The sequence below is a fragment of the Lepisma saccharinum genome, chromosome 15 (genome assembly GCF_977018435.1).
Source record: "Lepisma saccharinum chromosome 15, izLepSacc3.1, whole genome shotgun sequence".
In the NCBI taxonomy this organism is placed as follows: domain Eukaryota; kingdom Metazoa; phylum Arthropoda; class Insecta; order Zygentoma; family Lepismatidae; genus Lepisma; species Lepisma saccharinum.
Genome location: NC_139243.1, coordinates 73,203,064 through 73,230,538, shown reverse-complemented (window position 1 = coordinate 73,230,538; position 27,475 = coordinate 73,203,064). Strand labels below are relative to the sequence as shown.

General features: G+C 40.0%; 1 protein-coding gene and 2 non-coding genes across 3 annotated transcripts in view; 2 read left to right on the top strand and 1 right to left on the bottom strand.

The window, feature by feature from the left end:
* Positions 1-27,475, top strand: part of LOC145999331 (uncharacterized) — a 547,081-nt gene that overhangs the window by 310,642 nt on the left and 208,964 nt on the right. The window lies entirely within an intron of this gene.
* TRNAT-GGU (transfer RNA threonine (anticodon GGU)) lies at positions 194-265 on the top strand. Its single transcript has one exon. It is a non-coding gene; the product is annotated as a tRNA-Thr (tRNA).
* TRNAT-GGU (transfer RNA threonine (anticodon GGU)) lies at positions 4,385-4,456 on the bottom strand. Its single transcript has one exon. It is a non-coding gene; the product is annotated as a tRNA-Thr (tRNA).

Sequence of the window (27,475 nt, the reverse complement as noted above, 5' to 3'; positions counted from 1 at the left end):
TCCAAAAAGAAATTTTAAGCGAAAAATGCAGGCTCGACCAGGACTCGAGCCTGGGGGTCTGGCATACCATGCCATTGCTCTTACCACTGAGCTACCGACCCGGCCTGGCCTCGCCTGACTTTTCGCTATCACTGTATTACCTGAATCCACGCAAGTAATACAGCGATAGCGAAAAGTCAGGCGAGGCCAGGACGGCTCGGTAGCTCAGTGGTAAGAGCAATGGCTCGGTATGCCAGAGACCCGGGTTCCAGTCCTGGTCGAGCCTATACTTTTCACTGAAAATTTCTACGTAGTACATCTCCTGTGTGTGCCTAATGTACAATACTTCCAAAAAGTTTTAACAATTTTAATTCACATCATTCATTATAGTTTTTCTTGTATGTATTGCTTCCATTCTAGAATTATTTCTCTTGTAGTCTTCGGTTATTACAAGCATAAAATTAAATTACTTAAAAAAATTATAAATAAAAAGAAATGTGATCAAAATTTTTATCTGAAATAAAAATAAAACAGACTGCTTGTTTTTCAGTTAAGTTGCTATATTTCAACAATGTAACGTTGACAACATCCATTGTATAAGGAATTTTCTTTTCTATTTTAAACCGCGCATGTACATGATCTTCAACCTGGCCTACTACATGTATGTATGCATTCTTTAGTTGTTGATTCATGCTATTATCAAGCTTGAAACGGAGTGCATTTATTTTCATATGGACAAGTACATTTTCTGTGCACATTAGTGCTGGTAATGTAGCATTACATAAGTATAGAGGGGTATTACATTCCTAAATTGGTATGACTTAAGATGACCGGACCCCTCTCCGATTTTTTTCATATATAGCATACTTACTAATTGAGGCCTGCTAATGACGAATGTGACGATAAAATTTTTGGGAAACGTCTAAAAATTGCAAAATAATTGCGAACCATTGACGCTAGCCCCACGAACCATTGACGTGTGGTTAGGTTAGGCGAACATAGTTAAAATTTTGTGTCGTGGTAGTATCAGGATCTAGAAATTGCAAAATAATTGCGAACCATTGACGCTAGCCCCACGAACCATTGACGTGTGGTTGGGTTAGGCAAACAGTTAAAATTTGGTGTTGTGGTAGTACCAGGAATATATATATTTGCTTGTGAATCAAAAAATATCGCGAAAATCGACGGTTTCCATTCGGAAAACTAACGCCTTATTTTAGCTTATTTTGCAATTTCTAGATGTTTCCGACAACTTTTAACTTCAGAATCGTGATTAGGAGGCCTCAATTAGTGAGTATGCCAAATATGAAGAAACTCAGAGAGAGGTCCAGTCATCTTAAGTCGTTCTCCTAAATGCTTTTCTTATTAGGTTAAGGGCTGTTAGCATTAAAACATTAACATTATTTTTGTAAATACTTCCCAACACCTGATCATGTAATATCTGGTCTTCAAGACTTCTGCTATTCTCACCACCTGGTGACAATAGCAGTCACACAAATTTGTAATTTTAAATGTCTCAGTAGTAACTCCAGTAATACTGCCAATGATATTTTAAGTCCACTTTATGTACAGAAAGGCTAATCTGGACTGGACCTACAGTTTAAAGTGGGATCCAAACCGCTATGTGTCTCCACCAGGTATCGAACCTGGTACCCCTTGTTTACATTACTGCTATGCCATCGGGAGGGCCCCAATACTACCAATGAATGTAATAAATTATGATAAAATACAATGTTATGATTATGCTATTACTTTTTCTGGTGAAAATAGCCTTATATGCTATTCTCACCACATAGTGAAAGTAGTTGCAGCTTTAATGTATATATTTAAACTTAAACACTTTGTAATATATATGGGAATTTAAAACAAGCCTTTTTTTCAACAAATAATGTTATTTTACACATATATACATAGAGCCAACATAATGAATGACATTGTGCATGTAACTTTTCAATATTTCTTACAAGCTATCACAAATTCCATCATGGTAGTGTGAGAAAATATAATATACACTTTAGTTGATATCTTGCTTCTTTAACTCTGCAGTTTGATAACGTCATCATGTTGTTGTTTTTTTCTTCTTTATATATTAATAATGCTGAAAACATTATTGCAAAACTTGCACATGCATCAGGATTTGGATACAACTATATAATATAGCCTATTGGTTTAATGGTGTCTTCCAGGTCCAAGTGAAGCAAAGTCACTGCTTAGAAAATGATAAGAGACATTTACAAGTACTTTCGAGTAATTAAATGCATTTTAGAGGAGAAATTATTATCTTCAACCATATCCACATATCACACAGTACCATGCAGAACAGGAATTTCACAAAATAAAAAGACACCAGGACATGACACTCAAGATGAAATAAGTACTGTTACTGTTCTATTTGGAATGTCACATTTAAAATACAACAATTACTTTGAAATATTTTACCTTCGTCATTTTCCCAGTAAACATTTAGAATAATATGTGTAATTAACTTCAAAACCTGTATATAAATTAATCATTCAGAGATAGAATATGCCATTGACATATATTGCACGATGATGCAAATCATATGGATAATATTTAAAATACCTTTTACATGTATGTTCTTAGTAAAGGTTCGCATAATCACTCTTGTAGATGTATAGTTATTTCCAGTGGCTAGTGTTTTTTGTGCGAGGTTTCATCCTGTTTTCCCAGGACTTTTTCAAGCTTACACCAAGATAAACAGACACAATAGCCCCGTCTAGTTGGCTGCACTTTTTGACTCTTTTTGCACCAAAGCGTCTATTTGGTTGCACGGTGCAACACCGAGTCACCTAGTTCGTTGATTTGGAGTCAAGTAGTGTATTTGGTGTCTGCACTACCTTCCGGACTGGTGTATGTTTGGTGTATGGTCAAATAAATGATTGTTTAAAGCAGCAGACAGGCATTTGTTGAATATTCTGAACTTGAACACCGCTTTCCGTCTAGTTGGTTGAACGTCATATCCTTGCACCACCCTTACACCAACCTGACACTGGATACACCTGCACTGCACCGAGTGTCAAAAAGTGCAGCCAACTAGAGTGGGCTAATGTTACATGACTAATTGCTCTGCACTTTAGAAGTATTCATCGCATAAATGTAATGCAAATTGAAACTGCTATGAGAAGATGTACACAGGCTTAGCATTCCAATTATTTGGCAACAATGTTCTCAAAGCACTTTCCCTGTACAAGAACAAAATCGAATCTCAGTGTGGAAGTATATGTGCAACTATCTATTTTATAACTTTGGTTCATAAACCTTGTTCCATACCCATCAATGCAATAAAACAGTGAGATGGAATGAGGCTTCTCTTTCTATGAGTGAACTTGTTTCGTTTCTGGACTTCCTTCAAGTTTAGGAGAAGTATGGCTTCTGAAATAAGGGAGTATTTTTAAGTGCAAGTACAGCTATGGGCTTTCAAGTAACCATGAAAACTATACTCTCTCTTGCATACACACAATTGATATAAATGGGTATGTTTATCTCGGCGTAAGCTTGTGTGTGTATATATTTATATATACATGCATAATGTCATTGCACACTTAACTGAAAACATGTACATAATGTCATTAACACTTAACTGAAAACATACAGTGTATATATAAGGCCATTACACACCTAACTGAAAACCTGTGTAATTTAACATGTAATGCTTGGTTGTTAGTATTTTTTACATGGGGAGATTGCTTCCCAAATTGTACATTTAACATAAAATTTTATTCTTGTGGTTGTACAGTTAATACTAAGTTACTCAATATTGTCCAGCATGAAGTAAATAGTGATTTTTTATCTTATACACTATACTTTGTCTTGGGTTCATTTTTAAAAAACTTGCCATATTTTTTTATACTCTCCTACATTCAGATATTTTTTACACTCTCCTACATTCAGATTAATAAGGAATGATTATTTCTCTTGTAGTCTACGGTGATTACAAGCATAAAAACACAGTTTTTTGTTGTGACGTTTCAGGAGAACACATGCTCCCTTCATCAGACATTTATTTTTAGTTTGACTAAAGATACAGTTATAACAATGGTTAAGAATTTTTAAAATAGAAAATAAAATTCCTTATACAATGGATGTTGTCAACGTTACATTGTTGCAATATAGCAACTTAACTGAAAAACAAGCAGTCTGTTTTATTTTTATTTCAGATAAAAATTTTGATCACATTTTTTTTATTTATATTTTTTTTAAGTAATTTAATTTTATGCTTGTAATAACCGAAGACTACAAGAGAAATAATTCTAGAATGGAAGCAATACATACAAGAAAAACTATAATGAATGATGTGAATTAAAATTGTTAAAACTTCTTGGAAGTATTATACATTAGGCACACACAGGAGATGTACTACGTAGAAATTTTCAGTGAAAAGTATAGGCTCGACCAGGACTGGAACCCGGGTCTCTGGCATACCGAGCCATTGCTCTTACCACTGAGCTACCGAGCCGGCCTGGCCTCGCCTGACTTTTCGCTATCGCTGTATTACCTGAATCCACGCAAGTAATAATGAGCAGCTAACAACAGCATAGCAGCTTGGTGTTGCATGCTAAAAACACCAAACCTACTCGCATATGCATCTGATAGCAAAAATAAACATGTGAAATGGTTAGGCTGGTTAAGTTTGATTTATTTCTGCTCTCAGATGCAGATGTGAGTAGGTTACGTACGTTAGCTGGTGTCACTAGCTGCTCATAGATAATGCAAATGTATGTTTTTGTTTGGCAGGCGGTGGCAGTACTAGTACATTTTCTTGGCAACGATGAATGACTGTCTGCTGAGAAATCCATACAGTATAACATGGGACATGAAAATCGTCCTTAAAGAAAAAAGAAGTAACATGTAGGCCTATCTTTTATGTTTCCGTAGTATGTGCGTTCAGTCAGAAATCATTTTCATATGTACAAATGTAGCATGTAACATGACAATATTTTAATCATCAATTAGAAGTTTAGCCAAGTTCAAGGCATGAACAATTTTTGAGCACAAAAACATTCAAAAGTGTTTTCTAATTATTATTGATATTTGTAATCCGTGAACCTTGACCTTAATGTTTGCTAGTGATTCCAATGGTTCAGATTCTCTTTTGCTAGGTTCGATACTCAGTGGAGGTACATAGTGGTCCGATTAGCTGGGAATTTCTATTTACAACTGTTATCAATTGTACTCTACTGAATGAAACTGAATGGTTTTCTACCAAACACCTACAGTAGACATAATGTACTGCCAAGAGCAAAAAGAATAGTAGGCAAATAGTTCATTGCTATTTTCATTTTTTCATTCCACATCATGTTGCTTTAAAGAATGGAATCCTGTTGAAGTGAAGCACATATTGTCCTCCACTTTTTTACATTTTCATTTAAATTTCACATTGTGTAGAACAGACCAAATGAAAACTGTTATGGACAACTCGCCTACCATTTCTTTAACATATTGGCTGTAAATATAAATTGTCATTCCTCATGATAAACTATTTGTTTTCATATCTGCTTGAAAATCTAAACACAGTAGATGATTCAAAACACCTGTTGATGTACTGAAAACAGTACAGAAGAGACACTAAACGTGTAAATAATTTCTTTAGTATTATATTTAATGTGTATGTAGTGTGTTTAGCATAAGATGATGGCTGCAAATATGTATAACATTTCATTCCTCCTTATTGACAAATTTTATTTACATCTGTTTGAAAATGTGAACACATTAGATGTTTCAAACCACCCATCGACCTACTGAGACAGAATTTTCAGCAGGGCTATTTGTGCATAAAGTTGAGTAAAGCCAGGGACGTCATTAGGGGGGCACGCGAAACGTTCACGTGGCCCCGGCAAACTGTTCTACATTTGCTGAAAATTTTACTTTCATGACAAATATTGCAAAATAGTTTTTCAGTATTTTTTCTTTCAGTTAGAAACACTGTTCTTAATTTGAGTGGCACGAACCCAAAACCACATTTCTTTCTCGTTTTCCTGGTTCTAGCTATAGTGGATCTCGGTGTAGGAACCTAGAACTTCGTTATTTCTCGGAATTTTGAGGGAGCGGTCTTTCCACCCCTAGCAGTCGCAGGCCAAAAACAGGCAGGGTTGGGTGTTGAGTGTTGCCGTTGCGTCCAAACAATGTTTTGAGCTTTAGTAGATTGAAGAACAACCGCTTGTGCAGCGGTAAACAACATATATGCAAACAGTTACAACTGGTTCCGAATCAGAGCGCAATACGCGCTAAATAAGTATAATGGTGGCAGGATGCCTCATATCTCCAGGTGAGTAGTATTATTCGCACCAATTATCTATTCTACTATTGAAACAGTTTTAAACACGCAACGTGTTAAAAGTAATTCACAAACTGTACGATTTCTCGAGTCGCATATTTTTCTCGAGACCGATTTTGAGAATCCTCCTTAACAAACGATGCCTCCCCGATTGCGCAGTGATAGCGTTGTTGCCTTGTAATCGGGGGGTCCCGGGTTCGATACATGGGTGGAGGTACACAGTGGTCCGGATCTTACTTTAAACTGTAGGTCCAGTCCCGATTAGCCTTACTGTGCATAAATTGGACTAAAAACACCAACTCAACTCAACTCCTTAACAAACTTTTCGAAGAATCGAAAATTTATACAAGAACAAGTAAATACATTTTTGTAATTTTGAAGTAAATTATTATTATTATTGTTATTATTTTGGGTATTTTTGGTTCATATGAATCTGCCTCACACAGTAAGCTTATTTTGTTGAGTCAAGTACAATAACAAACCCTTGCAATAAGTCACTGGAAACACATGTGAGGTTGCACATATACATATTTAATCATCTATAAATATATAATAACCCATGGTTGGACAGCCCTGGAAGAGCCTTGGTCTATCTCCCGACTGCCAGTCCCTCCCACAATCCTACCTAAAATTTTAGAGGTGTGGATATCTTTAACCAGTAATGGGGTGACGTGGGGTCGAACACCCAACCGTTATAGGGGATATCCGTAAAGATTAATTATATTCTTGTGGTAAGGTGTCGTTGTCATTTAACAAACTTTATTAATTTTTTCCATCAGCATTATTTAAAATGTAGTGACATACTGAACTTACCAACTTAACAAAGGCACATTGATTGCTAAATGAGGCATTTTCCTTGTGTTGCAGAGCAGGTTCAGTTTTTGGAGTTTTGCAATGTTTTACACAATCCGTTCGAAGAATTTTGAGAATATTAATGTTTTGTCAAAGGGACCACCCCCCAATAAATATCTGTGGATGTTTTACAGGTTTCATCGTATTTAAGAAGGTAATTTTTCCTGTACAACTTTCCTCCGTACAACATGTCTTTTGCCTCTAGTAGTGTAATTGGATTGTTTCAAAGTAGTACTTAGTAGGTATGGTCTTTTTTTACCAATTGAATATCACTTTTTGACATACTTTGACAATTTTTTGTCGATGTTTTAGCGTTTAGCGATGTTTTAGTACAAATTTTCACTATACTCATTTTTCCCCCACTCGTACTTGGTAGGTATATCATGATGTTACGTGATACAACTTAACCTATTCTTTTTTTACGATTATTTAATTTTTTTACGATCCTAAGTGATATAACTTAACCTATCATTTTTTTTTATTTATGCACTGTTTGAACGTTATTATTTGAGGATCATATTTTGTAGGTATTTTTTTTTATCAATCGAATATAAGTTTTTGACATATTTTGACAATTTTTTGTCGATGTTATAGCGTTTAGCGATGTTTTAGTACAAATTTTCACTGCACTTATTTTTCCCCCATTTGTACTTGGTAGGTATATCACGATGTTACGTGATATAACTTAACCTATCTTTTTTTTTTACGATTTTTTTAATTTTCTCACGATCCTAAGTGATATAACTTAACCTATCATTTTTTTTATTTACGCACCGAACTAACCTACAAGGGGGAGTCCGTTTGTTTTAATATTTCAGTATTATAAGGTTTTCACAAATTTTATATAACCTAAAATGTGTTGGATGTTGATTTTTAGTATGTGGCAATTTTTTATGAATTTTAAAACTGTTCCGTCACCCTCTCGTTCTTCACGTCGTGGACGAAGGACTTCTCTGCAATCAGGATGACGCTGCATAGGGTATCCTCGGGCAAGGCGTCGTGGAACTCGCAAACACCCACTCTACAAAAATTCTACTATATGATCTTTCACTGGCTAAGCTAACCTACAAATAGGAATTGACAGCACTGACTTATAAACCCACTGGGTCTTCTTGGCATGTTTTTTCATGATGTGTTGCCAGGCTATTGCGCATCTTGGCGTATACAATGTATATATTTTGAGAGGGGGGGGTTATAGCTTTTTATGCTGTACGAATACTAAAAACTTGACAGTGACAACCAACAGAGTAAATAAACCTACATGCAGAAACTAACAACACTAGTTTCTGACAGTGAATTTGAAATAAAATATTAAACAAAATACATGAGTAAGCACTGTGATTACAAATAATACCAGTGTTATGCCCCCCCAACTCCAACTGGGCAACTGGGGAAAATAATTGTACAACAATTTGTACCTAATTGTACAATACTTGTACCTAATTGTACAACATATACACAGACATAAAAAATAGAGCCTTCCCGTAACTTACTTCATGTACAACTGTGAAAAGAAAGCATATGTGTTCTGTATGCACACATTCATTCTTATTTTTCGAAGTTGAATGGAAGCACGTGTTTTTTACGCTCTCGTAATACTGACCTTGCCCCAGTGATTTTAAATTGCTTCCATCCGGTTTTTTTTCCTGTGCTATTTCCGCATGCACGCAACATTCGCTTTCAATAGACAGGCTAGTATAGCAGGCTCCGAGTTTACAATTTATTAAATTAAACAATAATTTATGTAAGAATATACTTGTACTTACCGAACACAAAATAATAAAAGCACATGTGAATCTTTGCGTGTGTTCATGTTATATGACGACTGAGTAAAAAAATAATGTTGACTCCCCGAAAGATAAAAGTTCCTGGTTCGACATCAGATGCATGCAAATTTTATGTTTTGCTCTCCAAAATCTTGATTTGTGCTATTTGTCATACAGCAGAGGAGAAGAGGGGAGAGGGGAGGGGAGGAGGTACTATTAGCGCCATCTATTAGCAAACAATAGAAATAAAAAGTAGGGTCAAACTTTTTCAACACCCAAAAATTTTAAACGTCCTCGCTTAGTAATACGATCAGCAAAAGACGTTTAAAAGAGTACTCTTAGTCGACAAAGCTAATTGCTAGGGCCCATATATTGCTAAAATGTTCTTTGATTTGCATATTTCTCATACCGCCATATGTTGTTCTAGTTGACTTCTTCCAAAAAAATGCTAATTAGCGAGAGTTAATTAAGCAAGGCAAGTAAAAGAAGCAAATAGGACAATATGTGGCGGCGTGGAAATATGTAAAAATTCGATAAAATTCGAATTAAAATTGGAGGATATTTTGCATTTTTTCCCTATAATGTACAAAATATTTACCGTACATAATTTTTTCTATTTACAACAGTATAAAATAAGAGAAATGTGTGACAATATCCATATTAATTAGGAAGGTGTGTTGTATGCTAGGTTAGCTAATTGCGTCTTCTACAGCTTCACTGTATAGAGGAAAAATGGAAAAAGAGAGCTCTACAAAAACTAACGCTCTTGACAATATTGAACGCCCCGAGAAAATTCTATATAAATAAGGCATAAGCGTATTATCTGCTTTCATGTCAGATTTTCCCGACCTGTGAGCTGTAGTGTTTAGGCGACAAGCGACGTGCTCTAATATGATACCGTTGACAATATTGTACGCCCCGTGAAAATTATATATAAATAAGGCATAAGCGTATTATCTACTTTCATGTCAGATTTTCCCGACCTGTGAGCTGTAGTGTTTAGGCGACAAGCGACGTGCTCTAATATGATACCGTTGACAATATTGAACGCCCGAGAAAATTATATATAAATAAGGCATAAGCGTATTATCTGCTTTCATGTCAGATTTTCCCGACCTGTGAGCTGTAGTGTTTAGGCGACAAGCGACGTGCTCTAATATGATACCGTTGACAATATTGAACGCCCGAGAAAATTATATATAAATAAGGCATAAGCGTATTATCTGCTTTCATGTCAGATTTTCCCGACCTGTGAGCTGTAGTGTTTAGGCGACAAGCGACGTGCTCTAATATGATACCGTTGACAATATTGTACGCCCCGTGAAAATTATATATAAATAAGGCATAAGCGTATTATCTACTTTCATGTCAGATTTTCCCGACCTGTGAGCTGTAGTGTTTAGGCGACAAGCGACGCGCTCTAATATGATACCGTTGACAATATTGTACGCCCCGTGAAAATTCTATATAAATAAGGCATAAGCGTATTATCTGCTTTCATGTCAGATTTTCCCGACCTGTGAGCTGTAGTGTTTAGGCGACAAGCGACGTGCTCTAATATGATACCGTTGACAATATTGAACGCCCGAGAAAATTATATATAAATAAGGCATAAGCGTATTATCTGCTTTCATGTCAGATTTTCCCGACCTGTGAGCTGTAGTGTTTAGGCGACAAGCGACGTGCTCTAATATGATACCGTTGACAATATTGAACGCCCGAGAAAATTATATATAAATAAGGCATAAGCGTATTATCTGCTTTCATGTCAGATTTTCCCGACCTGTGAGCTGTAGTGTTTAGGCGACAAGCGACGTGCTCTAATATGATACCGTTGACAATATTGTACGCCCCGTGAAAATTATATATAAATAAGGCATAAGCGTATTATCTACTTTCATGTCAGATTTTCCCGACCTGTGAGCTGTAGTGTTTAGGCGACAAGCGACGTGCTCTAATATGATACCGTTGACAATATTGAACGCCCGAGAAAATTATATATAAATAAGGCATAAGCGTATTATCTGCTTTCATGTCAGATTTTCCCGACCTGTGAGCTGTAGTGTTTAGGCGACAAGCGACGTGCTCTAATATGATACCGTTGACAATATTGAACGCCCCGTGAAAATTATATATAAATAAGGCATAAGCGTATTATCTACTTTCATGTCAGATTTTCCCGACCTGTGAGCTGTAGTGTTTAGGCGACAAGCGACGTGCTCTAATATGATACCGTTGACAATATTGTACGCCCCGTGAAAATTATATATAAATAAGGCATAAGCGTATTATCTACTTTCATGTCAGATTTTCCCGACCTGTGAGCTGTAGTGTTTAGGCGACAAGCGACGCGCTCTAATATGATACCGTTGACAATATTGTACGCCCCGTGAAAATTATATATAAATAAGGCATAAGCGTATTATCTACTTTCATGTCAGATTTTCCCGACCTGTGAGCTGTAGTGTTTAGGCGACAAGCGACGTGCTCTAATATGATACCGTTGACAATATTGTACGCCCCGTGAAAATTATATATAAATAAGGCATAAGCGTATTATCTACTTTCATGTCAGATTTTCCCGACCTGTGAGCTGTAGTGTTTAGGCGACAAGCGACGTGCTCTAATATGATACCGTTGACAATATTGTACGCCCCGTGAAAATTATATATAAAATAACATACCTGAAAATTATATTCACAGTAGATTTATTTTTTGAGTTTTGTAATTACCCCAAGAAATTCTATATAAAATAACATACCTGAAAATTGTATTTACAGTAGATTGAATTCTTGAGTTTTTGTATTCGCACACAAGAAATTCTATATAAATAACATACCTGAAATTCTATTTACAGTAGATTGAATTTTTGAGTTTTGTAATCACTCCAAGAAATTCTATATAAAATAACATACCTGAAAATTGTGTCGCTATATACTAGACTTTTTGATTTCTGTGATTTTGGAGAAAGCAATGGCATCCACCACCAGTTTCAATCGTAAAAATGATAAAACTGAATGTGTTACTTGTGGGAAGCTAATCTCAAGGAACAATTTATCAGTACACAGGGCAAGATGTAGCGAAACAGGTTCGAGAATTAATCGTTCGTTACCTTCTAAGCCCTGTGCTCGATGCGAAAAAATGATCAGCATTACAAATTTAAGTAAACATCTCAAAATTTGCAAACCATCGACCGAACAAGAAACATCGAAAAGGAAAATCGATAATTCAGAAACGGAAGCTTCCACTTCCAAGCAAATTAAATTATCCGATGAACCCAAACCAATTAGATCTGCATTCAACGACCAACTCCAGGATTTTTCAATTAAGTCAGAAGCAGGCCGTGACATCCTTAGTTTCTTGGACGAAACGAAAACATCCGTGATAAATATTCTAAAAAATAAATTGGAAAACAACTCTATAAAAGTATACGTTGTTCTGTTTTCCGAATACAAGAAAGTTGATGGCACAACGAGTATTTTTTATCATCGTACAAAAAACCAGACTCTTTATTTTGCTGACGTCGAAAATTTGGACAACTTCTATTATAAAGTTTCCAACGAGCTGGTTAAGAAACATGACGATTTCGAGGCTAAAGGGTCGGGATGGTCTCTGTGTGGAAGTCCTCACACGTTAAGCGTTTACGTGAACCGATTCTCGCCTCTTCGCGCATCCAGCTACGTTCCTCTTCCACCGAATATTCAACACAAGAGGGCTGTGTTAAATATACAGAACAGCGATAAAAAGTGTTTTCTCTGGTGTATATTGGCCGCACTGCATCCTGTTCATTGGTCAAATAATCCAGAACAGGTTTCTCATTACAAACAATACGAGACCGACTTTCAAAGTGTAATGTCTGGCATCGAATACCCGGTGACATTGTCGGATATAACAAAGTTCGAAAATCGTACAGGAAAACGCATCGCTATTAATGTATATTCCTTCACGTCAGATAAATATCTCGTGCATCCCGTCAGGATAAGCGATATCGACGATGACGATGCCTGTGTAATAAATCTCCTTCTAATTTCCAACGAGGATGTTCATCACTATACGCTAATTCGTTCACTATCACGTTTGGTCAGAAGTCAAACTACCAAGTATGCAAACAACATCGAAGTTTGCCCGAGATGCCTAACCACGTTCGACGATCGTGACCGATGTCATCATCAAAATCTTCATAGTCGTCAAATTGCTCTGGAGAAACTTGCCGAACATAAAATTTATTGCGACGACAACAGACCGGCTAGAATGTTGATGCCCGAAACGAACGAAGTCGAAGAATTCAAAATGCACAAGGCATTGTTGGAACATCCCGCAATCATCGTCGCAGATTTTGAGTCTTTCCTGAAACCACTCTCCTACTGCGAACCGGATCCTGAAATTTCCTCCACAACGCCGTACCAGCTTCATCAACCTAATAGTTTCGGCTATGTTGTTGTGCGACGTGATAAAATAAATGAAGCATATATATACCGCGGGCCAAATGTAATCGAACACTTCCTGGAAAAAATGGTGGAGGAGGTTGAGGTAATTGGTAGCGTACTGCTTACATCAAAACCGATGGCACCTTTAACTGAAAATGAACTTCAAAATTACAATTCCACTGAGGTGTGTCCGGTATGTGATCAAAGATTCACTGATGAGAACAAAAAAATATTCCACCACGATCATTTCAGCGGAAACTACATAGGTGGAATTTGCAACACGTGCAATCTTAAAATCCAGAAACCTAAATTCATCCCCATATTCTTTCACAACGGAAGCGGATATGATTTTCACCACCTGGTGAGACATCTTGGCTACGATCCGAAACGTATAGGTGTCTTGGCCGAGAATGAAGAACGCTACATTAGTCTCAGCAAGCAAGTGTCGATTCCGGGAACGAAAAATACAATCGAGATGCGCTTTCTGGATTCGTATAGATTTCTCTCTGCAAGTCTGGATGCTTTAGCGAACAAACTCACCGACGATCAATTTAAAATAACTAGAGCTAGTTTTCCCAACGTAGACATAGAACTCGTTAGACGTAAAGGAGTTTATCCTTACGAATATGTTAGTGATGGTTCTAAATTTAACGACGACGCTCTTCCACTTCCAAGAGAATTTTACAGCAGACTCAGAGAGAAAGGAATCGCGGAAGAAGAATACCAACACGCGCAACTCATGTGGGAGAAATTAGAATGTAGGACACTCGGAGACTACCACGACGCATACTTAAAACTGGACGTCACGATACTCGCGGATGTTTTTCAAGCGTTCAGGAAAACGGCAACGAATATTTATAAATTAGATCCAGCGTATTTCTACAGTCTACCGGGATTAGCGTGGTCGGCAATGTTATTCCAGACAAAGGTCAAGCTGGAACTGATATCGGACGTTGACATGTTACTTTTCATCGAAAGAGGGATACGAGGTGGAATGGTGCAATGCGTACAGAGACATGCAAAAGCTAATAACGTACACATGAAAGAAGATTACGATTCAAATCGAGCATCGAATTACATCTTCTACGCTGACGTTAATAATCTCTACGGACATGCCATGGTTCAGAAACTTCCTTACGGGGGATTCGAATGGTTAGATCCCACTTCGATAGACATTATTCATTTCGACGATAGCGAGTGTGGTTTCTTCGCAGAGGTAGATCTCCAATTCTCCGACCACCTGCACGACACGTTTTCGGATTTGCCTCCGACTCCCGAAATCAAATGTCCACCCGACTCGGTTCAAGACAAGCTTTTGTTAACATTGGACCCTAAACAGAGATACGTCGTCCACTACAAGAATCTCCGGTTTTTGATTGGGAAGGGTGTTCAGATAGTAAATGTTAGACGAATACTAAAGTTTAAACATTCCACGTGGTTAAGACCTTACATAGAAACTAACACACAACATAGAACTGCTGCCACTTCCGATTTAGACAAGGACTTCTTTAAATTAATGAACAATGCGGTGTACGGAAAGACCATGGAGAATGTTAGAAAGCACGTAGACGTGAAATTAATTTCCGATAAGAATAAATGTCGGAAGTGGATAGCCGATCCTAGATTTAAGTCGAGAAAAATTTACAACGAGAATTTGGCACTTTTCAATCTACATATAAAATTGATGAAATTCAGAAAACCAATTTACGTTGGCGCAACGGTTCTCGACTTGTCGAAACTTTACATGTTCGAATTTCATTACGACGTGATGAAACCCTTCTACAATGATAAAATATCACTTTTGTACACTGACACCGACAGCTTCATTTACAGCATACAAACACCTAACCTCTATGAAGACATAAAAAATCCTTCCATGCTTGAGTATTTCGATACTTCTGCGTACCCTCAACCTAACAGATTTGGAATTCCATCCCTCAACAAAAAAATCCTAGGTAAGCTGAAAGATGAATGTAACGGTGACATTATTGTCGAGTTCGCGGGTTTGCGTTCGAAGATGTATGCCATAAAAACAGAGAGTAGCGTCACGAAGAAAGCAAAAGGTGTGGGCAAAAATACGGTGGAGGACAAACTCACCTTCCACGATTACATCGATTGCCTTTACTCGCAATCGACGATACTAAGCATAGAACAAAGAATCCAGAGCGTCGACCATATCATCAGCACAAACGAAGTTAGGAAAGTAGCATTAGATCCGCATGACGACAAGAGGTGCGTCCTCGAGTGTGGTATTCACACATTGCCTTGGGGACATCGTCGTTTAGAAATAAATAAGAATTGCGCACAGTGCAAATAATTAGCACTCACCACCACACACAACCATTTTCACTAACTCAAAAAAAAAACATTTTGTTACTCAGTAAAAAAACACTGACTGTTATTACAAAAAACTATGACCGTATCCTTAAATAACCAGCATGCCTATGAACTTGTTCGGTTTCAAAAAACAGATCATCATGGAAACCATACCAGATCATGAAGTCTTACCTTCCGTGTTACCTAAACTCAACGGTCTGTTGATCATTCACCTCAACAGCATTTGGACGAAACTGAATGACGATGTGGGCAAGATGTTTTATGTTTTTAATAACAATTTACATTTCTACGAAATTCCGATCGACGGGAAACTTCAAATCACCGTGAATCCGGAAAACGCAGGCGAAATCAAAATTTCTACCGGCAAGAACATTTTTCGAATCAAGCACGACAAGATGCTTTCTAACATTACGTACGATGTGTCTGCAGGAGATTATTTTTACATAGAACTCCTCGGAGATTACGACAAACTTATTCCTCTTTTTGTAGAATTACGAATCGTCTATCCTATTATAAATAACCGTTAACCAAAAATGCCTAACGACATTTTCGGCAACACCAAGCGTGTAGACCATGCAGAAGAGATTCTCATGTTGGACATTCGAGTTAAGAAGTTAAGGACCGATTTGATCGCTTTGCAGGAGACCTTAAACAAAAGTTTAGAGTCGGAAATCGCTACGCTCCAAACGCAATGTCTCGACCCCATTCTGAAAATCGATTCCGAACTGAAAACGCTCATAAAAAATTATGTCGACGTACCTTCTTACGACAACGTTCAAAATATACAGTTGAGCGTGGATTCGCTTCAAAATGATTTGGCCAAATTACAGCAATTTCAATCGAAAAATGAAGATTTGGAAAAATTGAAACTCGAAATCGAAGAACGAACTTCCGCAATAGAAAAGAATTTCTCTGAACTTCAAACCGTCGTGAACGATATTGATGTAGAACGCTTGCATGTCGTCGTTTCCAAATTACAAGAAGAATTCACCAGCACGTTGGAAGAAATTAAATCCAAGTTGCAGACTTTGGAAGATACAATGACGAACCTACCATCGTCGGACGAACTGCAGGTCATCGGTAAAACCGTCGCGAACATAAAAATTCAATTGGAGGCCTATCGAGATTTCGAACACATTCAAACCACCATCGCTACGCTTCAGGCGTCCTTGGAATTGATCAACGAAGAAATTAAAAATATTCACGCTGAAGCGAGAGCGTTGACGAGCATTCAAGACACGTTGAGCGCGGTTCAGCAGAAGATCGAATATTTAGAAAATTTGAACGTCGAAACGAATCTCGCTCATTTTCATCACGTACTCGACAACATACAGGGTGACTTGGAATCGTTACGGACGAGCGTGCCTTCGAGCGAAGATTTGGAAAAATTGAAAACGGCGGTGACGGCGCTATCCGATTCGAGCGACATCAAAAGTTCATTGAGCGATCTCGAGAGTAAAGTGGCCAATCTCCCCACCTCCAAAGAATTGCACGCTTTGAAAAGAAACATATCTCGAATGCTGAAACGACTAGAAACGGAAACGGCGAACGTGGAACAGATTCGAGACGAAATTAGTTCGCTGGTGTCGACGCTGCCCACTTCGCAGAGCGTCGCCGACCTTCACACGCAGTTTACAGAGATGCGAAGGATCGTGAACGATCTTACCGAGAAGAGCTCGAAATTGAATCAAGTCGAGAACCTTCAGAACATTGTCGTCAACATCAGAGATCAAGTTGGAGTGCTGGAATCCACGCAGGAATCGACGCTGGCTTCTTTCGGTGCCAAGTTGCAAGAACTCAACGAAAACTACAAGCAGTTGAACGTGGAAGTGAAAATCAAACCGTCGTTTTCTGCCGTAACGGATACCATAGTCGAGCATTTGCTGCCCATCGAAAATAAACTCGGACAAGTTCACAGTAATCTGCTCGGCGTCGACACTAAATTCGCTAAACTGCATTCTCTGCAAGCCATCGAAATCAACAGCGTACCCAATCAACAAAGAATCTCCACGTTCGTCGAAGGTAACAAACTGTACATGTTGCATCCTTATCATCCGTACTACAAGTTTCTCCTCGATGGCACGATTCAGATAAACGAATTTTCGTACTGGTCTCACGGCAGAAAAGCTAGCGTTCCCACCATGACTTTGATATCGAATCGTGGTGTGCAGAAAGCAGGAAACATTCCTCTGGCACGTTGGAACGAAACGCGCAACATATATGAAATACACGAAGACGAAGATCTCACCGTTTTCGACGTGAGTGCCGGCGATAAGCTGATCATTCAAAACACGAGCGAAGTGCCACCCTCTTTGAATCCCATCACGCTTGTGCTTCTCTTGAAACGTAATCTCTAAGAAAATGTCTAGGCAAGCCATCGTCGAAGAATTGCATAAACCTGCACGCCGCAACTACGAACGTTTGGCTGTGGTAACCAAGGGCATCGACGACCTCTGGCAAAGCGACCTCGTGGAGATGAGTAGCGGCAATTTGAAAAACGTACATAAATTGAACAAGGGCAACAAGTACCTCCTCACCGTCATAGACACGTTTTCGAAATTCGCATGGGCTCTACCTTTGAAGGCGAAAACGGGAACGTGCGTCACGGAAGCATTCAAATTAATTTTTCGCGAAAGCGGCGGCAGACGACCACGGTTTCTGCAAACAGACAAGGGTAAAGAATTTTACAACGCCGTATTCCAAAAGTTTATTCAAAAACACAAGATTCGACATTATTCGACTTTCAGTCACGTCAAAGCCAGCATCGTGGAAAGATTCAATCGAACCTTGAAAACACACATGTGGAAACGATTCACGCTTCGGGGAAATTACAAATGGGTCGACATCCTGCTGGAACTCGTCGACACCTATAATGAAACGGTACACAGAACAATAGGCATGAAGCCAGCCGACGTTACCAAGTCCGACGAGCAGCGTTTAATTTCTACCGTTTACTGTCCAAAATACACACCCACGACAAAAAAAGCTAAATACAAAATTGGAGACCAGGTGAGGATCAGCAAATTCAAACGCACCTTCGAGAAGGGGTTCACAAAAAATTGGAGCACGGAACTCTTTACGGTGGTTCGAGTTCTACCTGGAAACCGACACACGTATATAATAAAAGATAGTAGCGGCGAGATTTTGAAAGGAAGATTTTACGAAGAGGAACTCTCTAAAACAAAACACCCCGACACGTACCTCATCGAGAAAGTATTGCGTAGGAAAGGTGACAAACTTTTGGTCAAATGGCTGGGACTTCCGGAAAAGAGTTGGATCGACGCGAACGAAGTGATCTTGTGAGTACGTGGAACGTGGTGAAGCGTCTACCGGATCCGGAAAGTCAAACGAAGAAAAAAAACGGCGAGTTGCTTCCCGACAGCATCCGCTGTCTGATCGTAGGTCCTTCGGGGTGTGGGAAAACGACACTGCTCGTGGACAATTTTCTCCTCGCACCGAATTGGTTAGATTGGAAGAACAGGCACCTGTACGTGTTCTCGAAAAGTTTGGAGCAATCCAAATACCAGCAACTGATGAAACTGTACGATGGTCTGGACATTGCAACGTTTGCCTCGGAAATAAAACCACTCGACGATTGTCGTGAAAATTCAGTCGTTGTGTTCGACGACGCCATCCTGGAAAATCAAAATGAAATTCGCAACTTTTTCACGCAAGGTCGTCACAAAGGAATGGATTGTTTTTACCTAGCTCAAACGTTTTCCAAAATTCCAAAACAGTTAGTGCGCGACAACGCCAATTTCATATGTTTGTTTCGTCAAGATCACACCAACCTCAAGCATGCGTACGATGACTACGTAGGCGGAGACATGAACTACAATCAATTTTCGGAAGGCTGCTGCTCTACTTGCTGGAACGGTGACGATTTCGGATTCGCGACGATCGACATGACGAGGAAACCCAACGACGGAAAATACAGAAACAAAATCAACGACTTTCTAAACGTTGCAACGTTGTGAGAAACGACGTATATAAATAACGTCATGACGAAACGAAAAATCGAAGACGAAAATCTCAAGTTGCGAAAATACCTCGCGAAACGCTTCAAAGGTTGGAAATCCGAGAATCGCGGATTCTACGAAGAGAAGAAACGTCAGGATCAACCCGTGATCGATGCCATCAGCGGTCTAGGTAAAGAAATTAAAAGTGTCACGGAACAAAATAAAAATTTGATTAATGAACTCGTACCGCTCGCAGCTAAAAGTTACGCCGTACCCACGCCTATTTCGAGCATTCCTTCGACGCCGTTCGAACTGAAGGATGCACCGGCACGACGTCGAGCCATAGGTAGCACGTCCTCGTCTTCGGATAAAATCGAGTTGGGACCTTTGGCACGAGACTACCTGAGCACGGGGAAATTCGACAAGGATGAAGTGTTCGGATTGTATCCCAGCATGGAAACCAGCGAAGGCGGCGGTGTGGTGTGGAAGATTGGGAAATCGAAGGTGACCTTCGAAGGCAACGACATTAAAGTCAATTTAGGCGACAAGGATAGTTGGAACAGGTATCCGGGTACGGTGGGACTGTGGGAACTCGTCGCCAAAAAGCAGCCGAAAGATTACACCGACGAAGATTACCAAAGTTACAAGGAAATTCTGATCATGACGGATGCCTTGTACCAGAACAACGATGCCTCGCAGAATAGGGTGAAATCGAGCAGCGGCGAGAAGTACAGGAATCTCATCAAACCGATTTGGAACCAGGTCAAAACAGGCAGCGGCGTCAAACGCTACAACACGTTACCCAAAGAATTCGTTTGGGTGGACGACGTTAGGAAACTCGTGGACCGATTGTTGGTGATAGCCGGCGAAGAGAATGCAGGCAACCGTAATTTCTACAATGAGAAGGTTGGCATCGTGGACATGATCAGCACGAAACTTTCCAACTTCATCGTGAACGACGACAAGGGCATAGGTTACCTGATCAAAATCATCAACACGCTGCCTCCGAAATTTTGGAACGTGGCCGAAGGAAAGGGACTCGTGAACGACATCATCAACAAGTTACCTTTCGAGATGCATTTACCTGGCTACCAGTACTGCGGGCCGGGTACCAAACTCGAGAAAAGATTGGAGAGAGGAGACAAGGGTGTGAATCCGTTGGACGCGGCATGCAAAGATCACGACATCGCCTACAACACCACGCAGACGGATCTGGACGCACGTCACGAAGCAGACAGAAAGTTAGAGCACGCAGCTTTCGAAAGGTTCGTGAGCAGAGACGCATCGCTGGGTGAACGGGTCGCCGCACTGGGTACCACCATCGCCATGAACACAAAACAAAAATTGGGGTGGGGTATATAAATAACATACCGTAAAAAGAACTTGATATATAAATAACACACATCGTAAAAAAATAATTTTTGGTATATATAAATAACACACATAGTGAAAAAAAAGCAATTAAATTTCTCTCTAACACTCTGACAACTGAAAAAATGAGCGATCTCCAAGCATTAAAACAAATGCTAAATTTGTCAGTCGAGTATGTAAAAATTCAGGAATTGGAAGTCGACAAACCTTACACGATAACTTCCGGTTCAATCGTTTCTACCCAGTATGGTCCCAAGGTACGCCTGTTGCTCAACGCACAATACAGTCTATTTTTACCAGATCGATACGCTAACATGTTATCCGACGAGAAGCTATCTATTTTAATCGAGAACAAAACTCGAATCGTATACAAGGGGACAAAGGAACTTCTTGGCAAGAAAACGAAGCACGTAATAGAATTTGTGTAACGACTGCGAGGCCTTGAAAATATATAAATAACATACCGTAAAAAAACTACACAAAAAAAATCTCAGAATATATATATAAATAACATACCGTGAAAATAACACATAGAGCATCAACATGAAGCCCAAGGGTGTCGTGTACCAGATACCATACTCCAATCTTAAAAATCTAGGTGCCCTCGATGGGTTACTCACCAAGAAACAACGTGAGAAGAAACGTTCTTGCTTGTCGAAAGGACATGGAATGAAATTGCTGCTCAGCACACCTCAATTGAAAAGATTGCAGCGTTCGCGGAAACAACAAAAGGTCGGAGGTTTCATATTCAGCATCCCGGCCATCCTGGCAGCATTGGGGGCCGTTGGAAGTTTGGCCGGCGGAAGTGCCGCCATCGCGAAAACCGTCATCGACTCGAAGAAGAACAAGGCGGAATTGGAAGAACAGAAACGTCACAACCTGGCCATGGAGAAGAAGGGGAAGGGCGTGATGAAGAAGTTTAAAAAAAAGAAACAGAAGCACTCACCAACCGAGATATTGAATCTCTGATCGAACCGTTACAAATCAAACACTTCAGAGGAGTTTTCATGTCCGACTCGTTACCTTCAAGCGTGAAAAGAAGAGAATGCGGAGTAGTCAACTTGGACGGTCAAGAAAATCCAGGCACGCATTGGATATGTTACCACAAAAATGATGATAAAGCATTTGTTTTCGATTCTTTCGGAGGTGTTCCACCTACAAATTTAATTCATTATCTGAAAACGAACAAAACCTCCATATACTACAACGACGAACGCATTCAAGATTTCGGAGACGTGAACTGCGGTCATCTCTGCCTCTCCGTGCTCGCGTTTCTCTCTAAAATAAATAACCCTACGATCGAGGATTTCCAGAAAGCATTGTGGAACCTCAAACAGCATCACTAGAATGGGCGTGTTCCATCTCACGAGCGAATCTTCAATCTTGAAACTCACGCTGCACGACGACATCGTCTATCCTAAATCCGTGGCTCTGCGTGCATTCTACAGCATGTACCTCATACCTAACGTCACCCAGCACAACAACAAAATTAGCGTCGGAAGCGAACACATCGTTGTCACGCCAGGACAATACAATCTTTCCACTTTGCAAGCTCAGTTACCCAAAGGCACATACCTTTCTCAAAATTCGGTCACGCACAGAGTGGAAATCCTATCCGCGACGGAGACCGTGGACCTGGGCACCATAGGAGAACTTTTAGGTTTCGAGAATGACACCAAACTCGAAGCCGGCATCAAGCACGTAGCAACCAACATTCCTAAATTCTTGGCCATAGAGACTCTGAACGTTCACTGCAACGTAGCCGAAGGTATGATCACGAAATCCTCGGACGGATTACTGGGAAGTCACAAGCAGACGGGAATCATAGCCACTTTCAAACCAAGTTCTGAGTTCATGGAACCGATCATCTACACGCCCTCTTCGCCGATCTATTTTCCAGTATGTCGCAACCGCATAGACGACATAGAGTTGGTGGTGACGAACGAGAAAGGAGACGTGGTGGATTTCGCAGGTGCCACTACGACGGCCATCGTGGAGATCAACGTATAATAAATAACCATACATGTAAAATGGAGCAAATCGAAAGTTACGAATTGCAATCTTTCCCTCCCAACCGTCGCACGTTCGCCAATCTCAACGAGGCAAACAGGGAGATCGAATACGACGTGGACGTAGGCGACGGGTTTATTCATCCTCACAGAGCGGACCTCTACCTTCAATTCGACGTGGTGAAGAAAGAAAGCGAAGACGCGTTTCCCGCAGCAGCAAACTTGATACTCGTGGACAACTTCGTGCCCCACCTGTTCTCGCAGGTGGAGGTGAGGAAACACAACACTGTCATCGACAGAATAGATTATCCAGGCATCACGTCGACGGCAGTGGGAACGTTGAAATTATCCAAAACGGACGCAGCGTACTACCAGGCCGGGGGATTCGAAGCCGGAACCAAAATATCGACGAAAAGTCACACGGTGCTCTTTCCCATGCGTCTGCTGCCAGGTTTCTTCTCGGATTACAAGGAGATCATGTGGAAGGGAGGACTGAGGATCACGTTTCGAAGAGCAGCCAACGACAACGACGCACTGATGCGATACGCTACTTTGGGTCCGGACGGCACCACGCCGATAGCCAACACTTTACCCGAAGCAGCGAAATGCGTCATCCGAAGCATGGAATTGAGAATGCCGGTGGTGGAATACGAAACGAACTACGCCCTCAAGTACAAAGCGGAGATCTTGAAAAGTCCGCAGGTGTCGATTCACTTTCACGGTTACCAGTGCGTGCAGAAGATGGCGTCGGGAAGTCACATGGAATTCGACGTGACGACGCAGTTCAACAACATACAGTTCGACATGCCAGATTTCGTCGTGGTGCTTTTTCAGACCGGGAGGGACAAGAATCAGGAAAAAGATTCCAGCAAGTTCGACGACTGCAAGATCAAGAACGTTTATCTGAAGAACGGACGCAACGAAGTGTTCCCGCGCGAGAATTACAACCTCGACGTGACCAAAAACGATTACCTCAAACTTTACGAAGCTTACACGGCTTACAAACGCGTGACCGAGGGAAGCGTGGACATGTATTACACGCCCAGCGAATTCAAAGCACGGAGACCCATGACCGTCATCAACACATCTAAGAGAAGGCAGGTGGTGGTCAACGATCGCACCAACATCAAGGTCGTCTGCGAGTTCCACGACGCCTTGCCCGAGGATACCCTATGCAGCGTCATCCTGATTGCAGAGAAGTCCTTCGTCCACGACGTGAAGAACGAGAGGGTGACGGAACAGTTTTAAAATTCATAAAAAATTGCCACATACTAAAAATCAACATCCAACACATTTTAGGTTATATAAAATTTGTGAAAACCTTATAATACTGAAATATTAAAACAAACGGACTCCCCCTTGTAGGTTAGTTCGGTGCGTAAATAAAAAAAATGATAGGTTAAGTTATATCACTTAGGATCGTGAGAAAATTAAAAAAATCGTAAAAAAAAAAGATAGGTTAAGTTATATCACGTAACATCGTGATATACCTACCAAGTACAAATGGGGGAAAAATAAGTGCAGTGAAAATTTGTACTAAAACATCGCTAAACGCTATAACATCGACAAAAAATTGTCAAAATATGTCAAAAACTTATATTCGATTGATAAAAAAAAATACCTACAAAATATGATCCTCAAATAATAACGTTCAAACAGTGCATAAATAAAAAAAAATGATAGGTTAAGTTATATCACTTAGGATCGTAAAAAAATTAAATAATCGTAAAAAAAGAATAGGTTAAGTTGTATCACGTAACATCATGATATACCTACCAAGTACGAGTGGGGGAAAAATGAGTATAGTGAAAATTTGTACTAAAACATCGCTAAACGCTAAAACATCGACAAAAAATTGTCAAAGTATGTCAAAAAGTGATATTCAATTGGTAAAAAAAGACCATACCTACTAAGTACTACTTTGAAACAATCCAATTACACTACTGCCTCTCAAGCTGAAGAGCCGATTCATAGGTGCAACGACCTTGGCAGAAAGAAACTCTGATTGGCACCATGTTGACAAAAGACTCAAGAAGTCCCGCAACCGACAGAACACGAAGCGCTCGGATCCTACGGTGACATACACTTTGGTTGAACACAAACGGATGCATTGGTAGGAAACGCAGTGATTTTATGGGCCGTCCCTTTCTCGGAATTTGAATTTGAATTTGATTTTAAAATTGTGGGAGCGTCAGCACTTAGGCTATTTTGCTCCCGTCACATTATACGGGGGACAGCCCCTTATCATTACAAAGAACAACTCTAACGTTGCAGAATGAAAAATCTTAAAATGTTCTGACCTCTGGTAAAAGCTGAGGCTGTAAACGGGCACTCAGCACACATAAGGACAACAGGACAATACAAACAAAATTATACTGGCCATGGGGCCAGTCCCCAGAGCCTCGTTAGTCTTCAGTCCAGGGTGTGCTAACGTGGAAGTGAGGTTGACATTTGGGTGTACTACGTGGAAGGTCACCCCTTACACCCCCCCTTTCTGGGAAGTCGGGGACCTTTTGAAAACACACTTTCCCTTCATGCACACCAGGGGGCCTAAGCCAGGTCACCCCCTCCCACAAAATGTTCTCTTCATCTGGCTCTGGTTATCGGCCGCGCCGAAACGCACTGCAGGTAGCTAGGACTTTCTGGGTTAATTACTTTATGGTTCACCATGGACATATGCTTTTCAAATTCTACTGTTTGTCCCATTTCTGGCGGGAGATGAATGACAAAGATGTCGCGGTTCCTTCAGGTTCCCACACTCAACCCTTGTGCTCATAACCTGCAACGAAAGGAAAGGCCATAATAAGCCTTTGTAATATACCAATTTTATATCCTTCCTTGGTAACTTTCCACTCATTTTCAAGAAACATCTGCTTCTTTTTGCCCTACTGTGTTGATTGGTCGACAATTGATGACTGTCAGCTAGTTCGAAGAACAGTTTGATCCAAGAAGTTGTTTCGTAGTTAGCTTCTGTAAACGTGAGATTCCGGCAGGATGACGGAGTGCTTGAGATCTCATTTTCATGCTTTGCGAGTGAAATTTCGATTAAGTTGGTTCATTTTATTTCACTCTTCTGCCACACTTGGCTAATTGCGAAGATGGGGATGACCTTTAACAACCCTGGCCTCCAACCGCAAATGCAGACGCTGTGGCTGCTGCTTAGGCGGGAAAGTTGACTAGACATACACATAAAATTAATCCAGAGTTATATAGCGAATAATAGTTACTTACATAATAATATCATGAAATACGGAGAGCCAAATTACTTATCAAGCATTTTCTGTCATTTGTCTATCCTAGTGGGAGCGAAAATCTTTTGCCCTTGCTGGTGAACTCGGTTCCTGCAAATTCAAGACGGCATTTTCTAATTTACATTTCTATTTGGACCGACAACTCCGTGGTGGAGTGGTTAGGAGGTTACGCTACAAAGCAGAATGTCCCGTGTTCGAATCCCGACCTGAGAATGTGTCTTCTTTGTGATGGTTCTTTCATCAAGTTAATCTTAATTCATTCTCATCTTCACGATTAGCCAAAAAGTGTCAGAAAAGTGAAGTAAAATGAATCAAGTCAATCAATAATTTCTGTTTCGTTATTTTACGCCGCTTTTCTACCTCTTGTGTTAAATGCGACGATGAGACTGAATGATGATCCGAAGGAATAGCTATGCGAGACATGATGCAACCACACCTGTCCAAGGTCCGAACCTTGGACCTCTGGTTTCGTAGTGTGTCATGCTCATGCTTCGGGAGTGGAATCCTTTGAATTAAAAACTATAAAAGTAGGGTGAAAGAAAACAACATTGTACTGTGCAAAAAAGCCATGGTTAGGTCCTCTAAAGAAAAGTAGAGTTATTCAGCAAAATTAATTTTGAAGGACAAAGCCTCCGAAGTGTTTTTCCATTCGGTGACGCGTGGCCATCACATCGAGTCCCATCTAGCTTTGAGAGTGGAATTCGCTTACATATTGATTTCAGGTAGCTTCTCAATTGTCCTCACGATGTTAGGCCATCACAGAAATTTTGGAGTTCCTACCAGGAATCGAACCTTGAAAGACTAGAGCGCAATAATTTGAGCGCGCTGGAATTTTGTTGTTTCTATTGCCATCATATATTCAGTTTTGCACGCGCAAAGAAGATTACTTTTAAGAAACTAGATGTGAGCATAAAATTTCATATATATCGTCATCATTCTCCAATGTGAACAGTACGACCACAAAAGACTCGTGCATGTCCCATAGAATAGTGGTTAAGGGTGTCGCCTTGCAATAAAGGCCGCCGGATTCGATTCTGGTGTAAACAATATACATGGGATGCCTATCTTGAACTAATTACACAAACATTTCATTTTCGGACCGTTGTCATAATTGTACACCTGATTCCAGCACCCTTTTATATCTAAACCCACGAAAGAGAGTTTTCTCTACTTCTCAATTTTCTTCGAGCAAATTTACAAATCTAAGGAGTAACGACTAATGACATTGT